General features: G+C 36.6%; 1 long non-coding RNA gene across 2 annotated transcripts; it reads left to right on the plus strand.

Moving 5' to 3' along the window:
* The first annotated feature begins 1,758 nt into the window (after positions 1-1,758).
* LOC113062537 (uncharacterized) lies at positions 1,759-4,726 on the plus strand. Of its 2 annotated transcripts, XR_003278552.1 has the most exons (7): positions 1,759-1,870; positions 2,194-2,240; positions 2,698-2,745; positions 2,824-3,118; positions 3,246-3,497; positions 3,582-3,635; positions 3,717-4,726. It is a non-coding gene; the product is annotated as an uncharacterized LOC113062537 (long non-coding RNA). The 2 variants fall into 2 exon arrangements; XR_003278551.1 differs by having other exon boundaries at positions 2,698-3,118.
* The last annotated feature ends 11,740 nt before the right edge of the window (positions 4,727-16,466 follow it).

Below are 16,466 nucleotides of genomic sequence, written 5' to 3' on the forward strand. Positions count from 1 at the left end.
TGGTTGCCCGGGCAAGACAACCCTGCACAGATTACCAAAAAGTTGCTGATGCTGCTCTTGTTAAATTTCAGCCTCGGGATCTGATTCTGGATCATAAATAAACGGCTGAATCTGACTGTTAGCCATGGTTTGTTTTGGCTGATGTTTTTTTTTTCCTCACGGTAATGTCACAGCTTCCAAACGCTCTCAACGCAAAAGCCTACTTCTGCTCGTGATTCTTTAGCTCCGCCCACACGTCACGCCTCCAGCGGCTCGTGTTTTTCCGAAAAAAAATTGGTACAGACTATCTTACTCTTATAATAAAACTAAAGACTTTTTGGAGATATGAAGGGCAGTACTACTCTATAGGTACTCAAGATTAACAGGAGATTGAGTGAAAACGAGCATTTCACCCCCCCCCCCAACATACAGTTTTAATGAATATTATTATGTGGAATGGGTCAACAGCAAAGTGTCTTAAGTGATTCTCTGTATGTTTTTTTCATACAGGTGAAAAATTGTTGAAAACATGCAGCCTGTCTCTAATATGGAGTCGCCGGCTTTCAGTCAGCTCCTTAGCATGATAACATAGATTTAATTTTTAAACAGCATTTATATATATATATGTATATGTATATGTATATGTATATGTATATGTATATGTATATGTATATGTATATGTATATGTATGTATGTTTCTCGAAAATGATTCTGAATAATTCAGATTGCTTTCATTTATTTCTTAAAAAATTTTTTGATGATGATGATGAGTGGATAAAGACTAGAGTAATCAAATAGTGAGAGAGTGATCTGCTCACCTGGTTATGTTCGTGGATGTTTCGATGTGGAAAGCAATTCGGAATGGAAATATTGATATTGATATAACATACTTTTCGTACCTTAATTTCAGTAAATGTTATGAAATTACAGAACTAAGCCAATAGTAGCGCTGGCGGTGTCATTTGATTTGGATGGGAACTTCAGATTGTAAATCATTTGAGTCAGTTCGGGAGTTCAGAGCATGATTCATTTGAGTCAGTTTGGGAATTCAGAGCATGATTCATTTGAGTCAGTTTGGGAGTTCAAAGCGGGTTTGCAAATCATTTGAGTCAGTTTGGGAGTTGGGAGCATGAATCATTTGAATCAGTTCTGGAGTTCAAAGCGGGTTCGCGAATCATTTGAGTCAGTTTGGGAGTTCAAAGCGGGGAATGATCACAAAATTCAATTAAATTAATTTCTAGCGAGAAATAAATATTGCAGTAATTAAATATCCACTTAGTTATTACCAAATCTCTCTATATTTTTCTGCAGATCATTAAACCATTACTCCGCCCGGAAGCCTGTCCGAAATCCGTTTCATGAGGTGCCTTCGGGCAAAAACGCTGCCTGCAAAGTCATTGCCTGATTAGAAGTTTTCGGATGCAGCCAATATGTGTTTCAGACACGGGTCACGAAGAGGCATTCCCCATAGCGACCCCTAGAGGACGCAGTGTCTCCATCCCTACTCAGGGAACCATGGTTACATTGGTAAATTCCATTCATTCCTATGTGGGGGCACTTTTGTAACTTTTTTATTGCACCCATTTAAACTCCTCGAGTAATATTAGTAATAATAATAATAATAATAATAATAATTATTATTATTATTATTATTATTATTATTATTCCCGGTGCAAGTGTGACAAAAGTGGAGAAATATTTTTAGATTTTTTTTTTTTCATTTGGATTAACGCAACAATTCTATCTCCATAAATCATGTCCAGTCGTACACTCTGGGAAACACCATCTATCCCAGTGTGTGTAGCTCAGCTCTGATTCTTTCAGTTTACACGTGCAGTGTGGGCGAAGTGGACGCCTAGAACAAAAAAAAACCAATCAGAACTTTAACAATGTAAGTATTCATGTTTAATGATATTAATCTAGGCTGTTTGTGTTCGTGTTGTTATCGTTGTGTTTTATGTTCGTGGTGATCTAAACCCGCTAGTGATGCTGAAGTCAGTGAACCTGTGAATGAATGAGTTCATCAGTGTGATTGCGATGATGACAGTGATTATGAGCTTCACTCGTGCGGTTATTCATATAATTACTAAACTGTTCGCAGATTTCTCGACGAATACTGTATATTGTGGTCAGTTATATAGCATTTTATTCGTGTATGACTTTATTATGTGTATAATGTGTCTGTTATGTCACAGCTGTTTGTTTTCTCCCCAGGTCTCATCTTTTAATGCTTCTGTCGTTTTGCTTCATCCATCATAGCGGTCAGTCTAATTTGTTCATTAAATGTATTTTCAGTTCGAGCTCGAATTGTAGTCGATTGTGTTTCTGTTGCAGCACTTAAGTCACGTGATGTGATGACTTCTGTGAATTGATGGGAATTCCCCAGCATATTATATCATGACATCACTGACATATCTTTGCAGTTCATTCCAGTTCATTTATTATTGAACATTGTTTGGTCAGGGATGACTGTCATGAATGAGGCTTGTTTGTTTGCTCTGAAAGACAAATAGGACACACATAAGAGGAACAGTTCTGAAGTCTGATGAAAGTGAATAATCACACACATACTCTCATGTTGTAGCTCATGGCTTAAATCAACAACCTTAATCTTCACATCTACTTCCGATGCTAAATATTGGATAAACTCCACCATTCGTGGTGAATCGTGCTTTTTTTTAATTCATAGATTTGTATTGAATGAATCTGTATTTGCAGGAGCCTCCACAGTGAGTGAAAAACAGAGAGGAATCGCCACACTGCCATGTAAATATGAGGCCAAAGACATTTCAGATATACGCTTTATACGACAAGGAAAACCTGTACACTTTTCTGTTTGTGAAGAATATAAAAGAGGAAGTGGCCGAATCTGTCAAAAAGGAGCATGTGACATCATCATCCAGAATCTGAGCTTCAGTGACGCTGGGAAATACATTTTTAGATTCAATTACAAAAGTGCTCCGATGGATCAGACGTACCAACTTCATGTTCATGGTAAAGTCAAAACTGATCAAAGCATCAGAATGCATGTGCTTTCTGGACGTCCTTCAGTTCTTCTGTGGTAATGCATGCTGGACTCTAACCATCAGAATCAGTGAATGGGACACGTCCTGAATAATATCAGGGTTAGAGGTCACCGGTAAGCTTTTCAGTGGCTGATGATTACATCTGGTTCCATAAATCTTAATATGTGCTTATGGCCTGTATGACAGTATTATGAGACAATATTAATAATATTCTGTCTAATAATTTGTGTTTGTCCTCAGATGAGATGTGTGTGAAGATCGGTGAGCAGCTGAAGTTAGATGTTCTGTCGTCAGAAGCTGATGAAGTGCAGCATCAGAGCAGAAGAAGCACCGAGTGGAAAGATGTTTGGACGAGAGGCCATGGTGTTCAGAATCAGCTCCTGAATGATAGAGATGGAAACCTGATCATCAATAACTTTACAGCCAGTGATTCAGGAAAATACAGAGTTCTGGGGTCTGAAGGAGAACGCTTGATCACAGTGACTGTTAGAGGTGAGAGAAGCTCAGGACATCTGGAAATATTATTCATTCACCATGAGCTCTGTTTATTCACTGAGCTTTGAATATCTTGTACAGAATCTAAAGGATCTTGCTCAGGTGAAAAACTCAGTAGTGATGCTGCACAACACAGTAAGTAAAACCAGAGGCGATTAACAGTGTATTTAAGCAGTGAGCTTGAAACTATAATGTTTGTCTCCCCTTCTGCTGTAGGGCACTGGATTGGACCGGCTGGGTTTGTTTGGGTGGTTCTTTGCCTTTTTTAAAAGAAGAACGATACACTGGTGTCTAGAGGGAGGTCTGAGTAGGTCCTACATGTGCTACATCTGCCATATTGTAACGTGACCCGTCCTAAAAGTAGTAGAACGTCCAGGTAATTTCTGACAGCTGTTTTATAAGTATTACAAGATTTTATTGCCATCTGAATCCAGAATGTCAGTGTGTTTCTCCCACCACCCGTATAGTTCCCCGACCGAATTACCTACTGTTTTTTTAACAAACAAAAAGGTCATGTGGTAATTTCACTGCATTTTTTTTGGCAGCAGTAAACATCTACACTTTTATTACTGAAAGATATATAACATATTATTGCACCAAAGGGCATGTTATGCAATTTTTGATGTTTGTATGTATGCATGTATTTATTTATTTATTTATTTATTTATTTATTTATTCATTCATTTTCATGGACATGTTATATAATCTCTTTGACCCTAATGTAAATGACCCCTTTGACCCTCAAATGGAACATCAGTGTCTTTAATGTCAGTGTAAGTCCCTCGATTGTCCACCAGAGGTCTCACTCACCAGAGGATTGACTATTGGACTACAGTTCCCAGCAAGCCTCACACCTGGACTAATTTCTGCTCACCTGATACTTGCACACAGATTATTTAAAAACCGTGTTTTTGTTCTTCTTGAAGTCTTTTTTATTGTGTATCGACACAGCTCTAGCTGCCTGCCCTGGTCTGTTGTTTGCTGTGTTTGTTAGGCTTTACTGCCTAAACCACATGGATTCAGCCAGAGTCTGTGTTACAATCAGACTGAAACGATTAGGGATCTTGTCTAAAATAAGACAACTCATATGTGGAATCTATCAGCTAGGAGCTGCACAATGTTTGACATATTTTACATTGTTATTGTCAGTTACGTAGACAAACTGATTAATACTATTGTTTTTATAGTGTTTAGAATTATCCCTTATTACGAAAATAAATAAATAATTGTACAATCTTTACTGTGTGCGCCAAACTTGTCATTTCCTAAAAATCACACTGTATAAATCTAAACAGTTTTCTCATATTACAAAATAAATGAGAGCATGTGAATTTTTAAAAACTGTTTTTAACTTATTTTTGCACTAACTGCAAATTATATGAATAGTATTTTTAGTATTTTTTATTTTTTTATTCAAGCAATAATAAGAAGAAAATAAGAAAGCATTTTAAAAGGAAGAAATGTTAGAAAGCACTTTTTCTATGAGCTTTCATGAAATCCAAACGGTAAGAGCATGGCGCTTGCAACGTCCTAATCATGGGATCGATTTTTGGCCAAATTTGATCAGATTTCCTTGGATAAAAAGAATACACCAAATACATGTGTTAAGAGGGAGGCTGAGGAACTGACATTACAAAATACATTTAACATGTTTTTATGTTGGGTCTATTATGAACATCATAACCACAATAGATATTTTGGACACACAATACACAACACATTTGAGTGCCAAACTTCATACACATGTTCATGTCCCTAAATAAGAAAGAAAATCACAAAACATCATAACCACTATTTATAGAAAGAACATCTCAAATTGACCAAGGGTTTAAACATATCTAGTAGCTATTGCCTCAGTGTGTGCAAATCTGCTTTGAAAGAGTATGTTTTGTGAAAAACACTAAGAAAATTAAACAGTTTAAGAAATAATATTGCTGGTATTGTGGGTATGTTATTTTATGCAGTTGATCATGACACTTTTTAAGTGATTACACCTCGGCTAATTGTTAGCTAGCACAATAAAAGCCTGACAGCTCTAAATGTGTTCAGGTCTCTGACAATATAATTCACATATTTAGGTGTGTGTAGGCTATATATGCACTCTAAACAAAAATGGTGCTTAACAGCACTAAAGGTAGTTCATTGGCTTGTAATCAAACGGGAACCACTTAAAGCGCTTCATAGAGCACCAACTTTAAAGCTACAGCGCCTCCATCAATGTAGAACAGAAGAGCAATCTAACTCTCCTCCTCAGATTTTAGAGATGTCTCTTTAGAGATGTTTGCTATAAATGGGAATTTACTACACTTCTGAATCATTTTTATGTTTATCTGAGTTTAAAAAGTCTCATGTGGGGCCCTGGCATCTTTCCTTATTGGGGGCCTTGGGGGGTTATCTTTGGAAAATACTACAGAGAATACTAAATACTATATGAAGATTTATTAACAAGGTTTGGGAGGAGCACATCAGATACTGTGCCTAATTAGCACAGATGAAGCACACTTAAGATAATCAGCACTAGGGTATAAATACAGCTGATTTACTTACAGTGTGTGGGTTTTTGTGCATCTAATACACACTGCATGCTAAAGTCTCATACACCCACATCCTGGTCACATGAGGAGCACACGTCTGCCTTCAGATGCTCAGGGCAGAAGAATCATTGAAGAGAGAAAGACGACGCATCATAGAATCGATGTTTTCTCCCACCTCTTATCTTATATATGAGATTAACAGTGGACTCAAACACACACAGTGAAGACCTCAGGTCAAAGAAATGAAGTGAAAGTGTCTTGAAATGATCGATCGCTCTCGAGGCACTATTAAGAGAGACTGAGTGAACACTTAACCTGTCAGATTCAGTCCTCTCTACTCCTACAGAGATCCACGATGTTTTGATGCCAGAGCACGCAGAGCTTTTACAATGTAAGTGTTCATGCTTCTTGTGTATTTGTGTGCTGTTATACCAAGAGTTGTGCTGGAAAACTAAACCCTAAATGAGTGAAATATCTGTTACTATGATGATGATGATGAAGATTTTGGTTTTTGGGTGTACTAATTGCAATTATTAGAGTTCTACATACTCTGATGATCAGCTCATCGCAGAAAAGATTTATAGTAAAGAAACTTGTCTATTGGGTCATGTTGAGTTTTGATTACACAGAAATAATTGATTCAACCTAAAATAAACATTGCAGTGCAATATTTGTTGTCTTTTTTTTTTTTTTTATCAATACTGCGACACTGAGGAGTTGGATGTAGGCCAGTTGTGGTTTTGTGAGTCTGTCACATATCGCTCTTGTCTGATCCTCAGGTTCAGATGCTTCAATCTTCTGATACTGCTGTTTTGTCTTGTCAATCAAAGCGTTGAGAATCATTTTTTGTTCATAAATCTTTACCATTTTATATTTTCAGTGTCGGGTAGTTACTAGTTGTTTGTTTCTCTTTTGCACAAGTGACTTTGGTTGCCCTAGTGGGTTGATTGTGAAAACTCACCACCTTTTCACACAACACACCACGACTCACCTATGCGTTTAATGGCAGTCTATCCACCAATAAACACTGCTCAAGAATTCACTACAACTGTGCTGACACAATTGAAATGTTCAAATGTGACACTGCTAATATCTTTTAAGAATTCATTCGAGCTGTTGTTCAAAACGTTCATGTTTGTAATGAACCCAAGTGCAGTTTATTGAACATGAAGTAAAACCAGAAACATAATCTCACAGAAAAAGGATTGAGGGAACCGAATTAAATCATGAGGGCTAGACTATACAGGTCACATGAGACGATCCACGCAACCTTTGCTCTCTTACACACGTTGTCTGGTGTCATATTTTGGGAAGATCACCCACCTCAGCCACACTTTTCAACCAGCTGTGCCACTTCCTTTCAGCGTTACATCAGTGTTTCTGATGAGGCCTACCACAAGTGTGGCACTTATCATAATTGGGGTTTGTGCTAAGGGACGGTGAAAGACCAATAAGACACAATACTGTCCTTGAACCGGTCTTTACACTGAAGAAAGTAGAATTGAACTAATACAAAGTTGATAACAATGAGATTATTTATTCTGTCAGAATGAAGAATGTGAAAATAAGACTGAAAATGCAGGAGTCTGTATGAGAGGAGCCTGTGACCTCATCCAGCTGTTTGGGTTTGGTTTGAGGTTGGTGTTGTGTGGGCTCTGATTGAGTTTACTGTCATCATGACACATCAGCATCTGAACAGGAACAAAGAACATGATTCCTAGCAAGACGTCCCAATGCTGAGCCCAGTTTACCTAACGTCAGCAATGCTTATTAATAATTTGCTTATTATTAACAGCCAAAAGATCAGCAGAGGATCATGCCAACAAATCATTCCTGACTGAATCAGCTGATTAAAGTAATCTGTTGAATGAATGACTTTAGAGGCAGCAAAAAGTGATGTCCATCTACTGGAGCTTTTAGTTTCATATTTAGGGTAGAATTATTTTATATTATTCATCTCCTAGCATTTTTAATTCACGCGCAGTGTACTGTGAGTCTACATTAAGCCCTGAGAGAGAAGTCAAAGAGTGAGAGAGTTTGTGACAAGCTAATCTTCTTTTTTCGAACTGTTTGCAAGATTAATATTCTTTGCCAGTCACATGCAAAACAAACTTCACTTTGTTTTGATACTTCGGTAGCAGACTTTAAACTTCACATTTTACTGCTTACCAAAGCATTTTTATGACATTAAAAACTGTGCATAAACTTTTTTGAAGCTTGTTTACTTAAATTCCATAATTGCTTTTAATAGAGTATTATTTTGTATTGTTTTATAATGTATTTTTATACGGAATTTTATCTTTTAATTTAGATTCTTCTGAATGTTATTTTCATGATCCGGTTCTTGAACATTGAGTTTATTCACCCCCAGAGGTCATCATTCACCACACAGACTCTCACACCACACAGTCCACCCTGGACTACATTTCCCATGCTCCATTGCACCAATCACAAGTACACCTGATAACAATCACACTATACACCTGAGACCAATCACACACACACACACACAGCACAATCATCAGACACGTTTATAAGCAGACTTCCTCTCACACACTGCTGAATATTGTTTAGCACGCTCCTAGTGTTAGTGCTACTTACCAAGCCTTCTGTGTTTGTTTTCTGTCTGGTCTCGGTATTGTTCTGCACATATCCTTCTCCTAGTGAAGCTCTGGATTACCCATTTTACTTAGCTCTCTGGATATTGTACGCTCATTGCAGACCACTGCTTGCCCTGGGATTACTCTTTGTCTTGCCCTCTATATGCCTGTTTGCCAGTGTTTGACCCAGGCCTGTTATAACCACGTGTCTTTCCAATAAAAGATTGCATCTGGTTCCGCATGTCTCATCGCTCCCGTGTTACAGTTATTTACTTTACAGTAAAAATTGAAGGGTAAGCTTCCTGCCTCACATTACCTCAGAAAACAATCACTTCCTCTATCACTTAACCATTACATGTGTAAATATGACTGATAGAACTGCAGTCTGTGTAAAGTTAAAAAGGATGCACTCTCATAAACCACGTTTTGTTTTAAATATAGCCATATTTGTAAATGTTTGCATTTTATAATATGTTCAAAACAAGTGTCTGTGCAAGCTAACAGACCGTATCCAGTATAAACTACATTGGATAGGTACTTTGATGCAAAACATAGTTGCCTAAAACTATAATTCTCTGGGAAGGAAATGGAAACGTTTGTGGTTTACTGTCTCTGCATTATACTGTAACCTCTAACACCATTATGCATTAGGCGAAAGTCTTTTTCTTCTTCTGTGTATTTTCTTATCGTATTGTGTCTTTCTCATCCAATGGTAAATATATTTTGTTTTAAACATTTAACTTATCTTAAATGCAATATCTATAATTTTTTGCACAGTCTAAAGGGATCGGTTATTTTATCGACGTCTCTCCAGAAGCGTCAGTGCGAGGGTCTTCTGATCTCCTGAGAGTTCAGACGGGAGAAAGCATCAGACTGAACTGCAGCATGAGAAACAGATACGAAGTCGCCTGGTATCACCTCAGATCTGGAGAACTGCATCTACTGACTGCTGCAGAGAAAGACAAAACGGGAAGAAAGCTTGTGACTAACTACAATAAAAACAGTTCTTTAGTGAAAATGACTGCAGACGCATGGGTCACCAGAGCCACGCTCGAGATCTTTAGAGTAACAGAGTCAGATTCAGGTCTTTATTTCTGTGGAACAAAGTCTGATGCTCCAGAGATGTTCTTCGACAAACCCATCAGACTAGAGATCGAGGGTAACACATTTCAGTTTTTCCATCATATCTTCATCTTACAGAGCAATAGTTTCTGATTTAATCCATATATATAATATATATAATTAATACATATATTTAGACTGATATATATTGAATGAATGTTTCACACTCCTTTCAGAGTAAATTTTAAGACCACAAACATACACCTACAGCACATATCTCTCTTGATCTGAAAAACAAATCCTAAACTTCCTGAAATGACATTATCAATTTTATTGCATTAAGGACAACTTTAAAACTACAGAATCTCATTTTAACCCATCTTCAGAACAGTTTTGTGTGTAAACTGATCATATATTTCCAGGTCTTATTGTAGTACAAGAGACAAAAGAAGGTTACATCACAGGTAAATGATTGTTATCTTAGTTCTTTAATTCATTGTCCGTGCTCATCTGTGAAGATCAAACTCTAATTTTAGATCTTTCAGTTGTAGAAACATGAATATTTCTTGTCTCTGTGTAGACGGGGTGACGCTGACGGAGCGTGTGCTGATGTTTGGTGGTGTTGGTCTGGCTGTGGTTGTGTTTTTTCTGGCTACAGTCATTGCTGGAGGAATCATTCACTATCGCGGTTGGCAGAAAGGATGGAGCGCAGCCAAACGCTCATCTAGGATTCATCACAAATCAGCTAAATAACTTCTATCTCTGCTTTGTTTGATAGTCCAACTCAAGATATCCCTGTACTTTGCTTTGCTGTATCATAAATTAAAGCAGAAACTGTGGCTCAGATGCTTTTGCTGTTGATCAGATTTACTTTCACTTTAGAAAAGCAAATGTTGCATTTTTTTCAGCACCAGTAAAAATGACAAAATCATGAATTGTTGTTTTTATTATTCAGGCTTGTGTGGTTCACTTGTTGTTGTCATATTTAGTTTGTTAAATGTAAGTCTCTTCTGTGTTCATGTTAGGTAAAAAATGTTAGCCTGAATGCACTGTAAGTCACTTTGGATAAAAGCGTCTGCTAAATACATAAAATTTCTGCTAAATGCATAAATTCTGTGGGACATACAGCTTGATTAAATAATGTAATCAGATGTCTTTGTTAAATGCATTATTTACAGAAATCAGTTGAAAATTCTTCTGCTGCGTTTGAAGATTTGTCAAAAAATGCACAAATACACACAGTTTCTCAGTTTTACAACGGTTCATTTGAACTGTAGATCAGGGGTTCTCCACTTTCATCTGGTTTTTTTGGGTTCCTGCAGGAGTGGATGGTAATGAGGTGGTAGATTGCAATGAAATAATGCAGAGATCACTTTCACTGTGAATTAATTTGGAAGTATATATGTTTGAGATTCAGAAAATGTGGAATTAGGAGATTTGACTTTAGTATCAAGAAGAAGGGAAGAACCAAAATATACCAAAGACTCCATAAAGGAATCACAGAGTTCAGTGGCAATTACATAAAATGTAAAAGCATCAGAAAGTCCAATGTACCAGAAATCTTCCAATGGGGGGTGTTTATACTTCTCATCATGCAGTGACTTTCACCAATCATAACAGTAGTGCTTTACTAAATAGAAAAAAAATGCATTAACATTATAATTGAGTTTCAAGGAACCCAGTAGTCAAATAAAATCCATGACCAATTTAAACGCAGATCATGGATCTGGGCGGAGCTTCTCACTTGGGGAAAATGAAAGATAAACAATGTGCGCTTACGAATTGCGTTTTATTACTTAATTAGAAGAACCACAAATTAAAATTGCCATGTTAAAGGCACTACCGAACAGACATTTAGGAGTTGATTTTAAAACGCATAGTATAAAATAAAGCTATGTAAACACTTCCATTTTTACAGTAGGGGAGAGCAGGGGCAAAGGTACAATTTTTCAGAAAAACTTCATTTTAAAAGATAATGTTGTAGACAGAGATATATTTCTGCTGTGGCCAGTAACTCAGAAGTGTGGTCTAACAATACCAGGTGGTATTTTGTAGAAATGTAGAAAGACTTCAGTATAATTTCACTTTGAACATAAGTTGCACATTGTTACTTTCGACCCCATCGGTTGGGACGAAAGTAACACAACAATATAAGCTAGATTTTTTTCTGTCAGTCTTATTTTTCTTAAGTATACCTGATTGTGACCTTGTTAATAAACAACTGCAAACATATTTTGTCCTTTATCTTTGCAAAAAAATGATTAAATTACATTTTCATATTTTCTTTTAAAATTTAAGTTTAAGTTTCATCAGATGTCTTAAAACCTGACTGTATTTTTTTATTGTAAATTTCAATGTATTTTTTTATAATAATAAATAAATTCTACAGAATGCACAATATAAAAATGAAATCACATTAGCATAATAAAAAAACTCTAAACATAATGTAACAGTAGGCCTATTTATGTTTCCATCCAGTTGTTTTTATGCATGAATTGAAAATGTGCATTAAAACATCTGGAAACACAGCAAATTCACAGGTGGAGGTGTAAAGGCTAAGATATGGCTAAAACCTAAATATAAATGTGACGTAGCAGCTGCCCAGAGAGAGATGTTCCTCTATGTCCAGAAACACCCTCTCAAAAACATCTGGATAAAACCAGACCTCTGTCTGTCTTTCTGACCCTCACTGAGACATGTTTTTTTTGGTATAATATGACATTAACATTTGTAAGAAATGATGCAAGACACAGAAATTCACAATATAGCTTGCACTGGAACAAAATAAATACTTTCTGTGACTGTAGCGGGACATAAGTAACAACTGTTACTTTTGTCCCGACAGGAACTCCTGACATTTAAACTCGATTTAATTTTATATATAAAAATGTTTTTTGAAAATGCAAACTTTAGGATGTGTTAAAGCACTAAATAACCTGTAGATTGATCATTACTTTGACACATGAAACAAGAAAAACAACACGACTGATAAAAATAATTACCTCTTCAATAATTTACTTTTTGTACTCGAAAACAGTTTTGCGGACCTGACTTCTGGAAACGATGAGGAAATCACATGATATTTCTCAGCTCCATCAAGGATTGCATGCTGAATATGCTGTCATAGCTGGGAATGAAAATGTAGAAAGAATCTCTGACACAGAGAAGAGTGAAAATCATCATGTATAATTGTTGCTGTTAGTATATTAGGGGGTTACCATTAACTTAATTAACAAATATTAACATACAATTAACATACAATTAAATATTTGTAAATACGTGTTAACAGAGTCTATTGAATAATATAAAATGAATGTTGTATGAAATATATGAGAGACACGTGCAACACTAACCATATATTTTTGTGAGTTTATGTAATCAGAGGTAAATCTCTACACGTGCATGATTTCACATGAGCAGCATTAACTACACAGAGCCATTAGAGCTGTAAAACTTCCCTCCAAAGGTGCCATTCCTCATTGGCTCACCCGAATCCTGAGGGTGTGACATCATCCCCCTGTATAGATCAGTGATCACCAGATCAGGCGGTTCTTCCAGATTCAGGAATCCCAGGAGAAGATGCTGAGCTAAGAGCCTTCAAAACCAAGCTACGCTTGTGCCATGGCTTCGGCCTTGATTATTCATTCATCAAGATCCTCTGATTCGAACTGGTCTTTCTCATCAACTCACTTCAGCAGAGAACAACTGGAGCCCCAAAGTGCATCAGGACTCTTTATCAAACAGGCAAGACTCGCAAGTATCAAACTAAGTCTTATTAATTTATCCATTAAGTATCATGTAGACCTTTTACAAAGGTGTGTGTGAACTAAGAAACTACTCTGTTTTTGTTTTGCTATTTTGAGGTGTGTCGTTTTCTCTAATACAATGCATGTGCAGGTGTACCCCTTGCTTTTGGAATAAATGACATCTATTCTGGGACAGGCGACAGCTTGTGTGACATCAAATCCTGAACACTTTCAGCCAAAGCATTTAAAGCATGCTATATATTCTGAAGATAATGGCATCCATAAGCATTGTACAAACCACACATTCATTTGTTCACGTTGTTATGTTGGTTAAAATGTATTAACTTCCTCTTGTCTTTCTAGAAAAAATACTGCATTCCTTGCTTTTGTTTGAAGTGATTTTGCAGATGGCAGATACTGACCGTGCATCAATGTTCAGGTTTACATGCTGTATAATTCTGTTCCATGCCAAAAAACAAACAAACAAAAAAAAAAACTGTTCTGTGTTCCAGTTGAAGTTCTAAGCATGTAAATGCAAAACACTTGGTTGTCTTTTTATTGTAAAATCTACTAAATATAATGGAACTGTTCATTATAACTTTTAGTCCTGGTTTCATATACAGGGCTTGGATGAAGCCAGGATTTGGCCGTAGTTAAACTGGAACATTTAAGTAGCTTTTATAAACATGCCTTAAATCGAAACAAAAAAGAAACACTAATCTGCACCTTAAGACAAAACCATGGCCCTGACATATTTTTGGGTTTGTATATAATGCCCAATAGTTGCTAGATGCTGTCAGACATTATTTTTCATGGAGGAGGGTCTTTGGTTTGTTCCAAATTCAGAAGTCTGGTGTATACAGACTCATTTCGAAAGAAGGCACACTTCTGTTGGCTTGACAGTATGCATTTTCTTTTACACATTTGATTAGAGGTTTGAAATGGTGTTATACCATTCAATTTCTCAGTGTCTGGATTTTTATCTCTGTAATAATGCTGTTTTTATGCCTCTAATCTAAATATACAGGTGTAACAAAATGTAGAACAAGTCAGAGCCATGTCAGGAATTCATCAAAATGTACATACTGTGATGCCACTGTGATGAGGTTTACAACAACTGCATACCGTGTGCAAATTAAGCATGAGAATGTGTAACCTGGTAGATACATGATGACAAAATGCAATGGGAATAATCATTAATATGGCTGTGCATGCATGTCTACTGTTAATAAAGCCATTTAGGTATAAATGTCACAATTTTCTTATGAATAATAAAATGCAGCAGCAAGAGTTCTTACTAGAATCAGGAAGTATGACCAAATTAGCCCAGTTCTGTCTACACTTCACTGGCTCCCTATCAAACATAGTATAGATTTTAAAATCTTAAAATATATTAATCTGTTTTTCTCTTGTTCTGAGGTCACCGTAGCCACCAGATCCAGTCTGTGTCCAGATCAGAGGGTCACTACAGTGACCCGGATCCAGTACGTATCCAGCCCAGATGGTGGATCAGCACCTAGAAAGGACCTCTACTGCCCTGAAAGACAGCGGAGACCAGGACAACTAGAGCCCAGATACAGATCCCCTGTAAAGACCTTGTCTCAGAGGAGCACCAGGACAAGACCACAGGAAACAGATGATTCTTCTGCACAATCTGACTTTGCTGCAGCCTGGAATTGAACTACTGGTTTCGTCTGGTCAGAGGAGAACTGACCCCCAACTGAGCCTGGTTTCTCCCAAGGTTTTTTTCTCCATTCTGTCACCGATGGAGTTTTGGTTCCTTGCCGCTGTCGCCTCTGGCTTGCTTAGTTGGGGTCACTTCATCTACAGCGATATCGTTGACTTGATTGTAAATGATTGCACAGATATTATTGAAACAGAACTGAGATGATGACATCACTGAAATCAATGAGGAACTGCCTTTAACAAACAAAAAAAAAGTGTTTACCATTGTCCTTCTGCATTATTGACACGCTATTTTCATATTTAATTCTTTAAAGTTGCTTTGACAATCTGTATTATTGAAAGCACTATAGAAATAAAGGAGACTTAACTATGTCGGAGGACTAAAACGAGGAGAGATGCGCACTCATCCAGAGTTCTGTAGTGATCGGTGCAGATGCTGCAAAGAGTTACTCAGTATAACTCATCAGTTCTGATCTGAGAGTCTTGGAAATACCTCAGGATTGTTGTTAGTGATTCTGATTGATAATTATTGCCTGCTTGCTTACTGGCAGTATTTTATACTGTTAACAGTGTATAGCACTGACTTTGACAACATTCCAAGTTTAACAGCTACTTTATACTATATGTGTATATTTTACATTCATTCATTTAACAGACAGTTTTATCCAAAGCGACTTACAAATGAGGACAGTGGAAGTAATCATAAAGGACAAAAAGAGCAATGATATATAAGTGCTATAACAAGTCTCAGTTAGCTTAACACAGTACACGTAGCAAGGGCTTTTAAATAATATAATAATTAAAAAGAAAACAGATAGAATAAAAAAAGAATAGAGCAAGCTAGTGTCAGAGATATTTACACACACAGACAGACACACACACATACAGACACATACACAATGTGTACATTTTTTTTTTAAAGAATAGAATTAGAATAGTGAGTGTTAAAGTTAGAGGGTCAAATAAAGATGGAAGAGATGTGTTTTAACTCGATTCTTGAAGATGGCTAAGGACTCAGCTGCTCGGATTGAGTTGTTTCTTGAAATACTACAAATGTAAAAAAATATATATAACAGCAAAATATGATTTTAAATAAAGGTCATTGATGAGACCACTCTCTTTCTGGTCATTTAGGCAGGTGTGTGTATGTAGACTATATAGGCTACTAAAATATATACAACATACACATAGTAAGTGCCTCTCTCTCTCTCTCTCTGATATACAATACTGACATTTATATAATTATTTAAATAATTATAAAAAATAATTATACATGGAAGCATCCTCAAATTTCCGGTTTTTAGCAACAGTCGTTGTTCGGTTAGTGGCAGGCACTTC

Source organism: Carassius auratus, chromosome 44 (genome assembly GCF_003368295.1).
Source record: "Carassius auratus strain Wakin chromosome 44, ASM336829v1, whole genome shotgun sequence".
Lineage (NCBI taxonomy): Eukaryota > Metazoa > Chordata > Actinopteri > Cypriniformes > Cyprinidae > Carassius > Carassius auratus.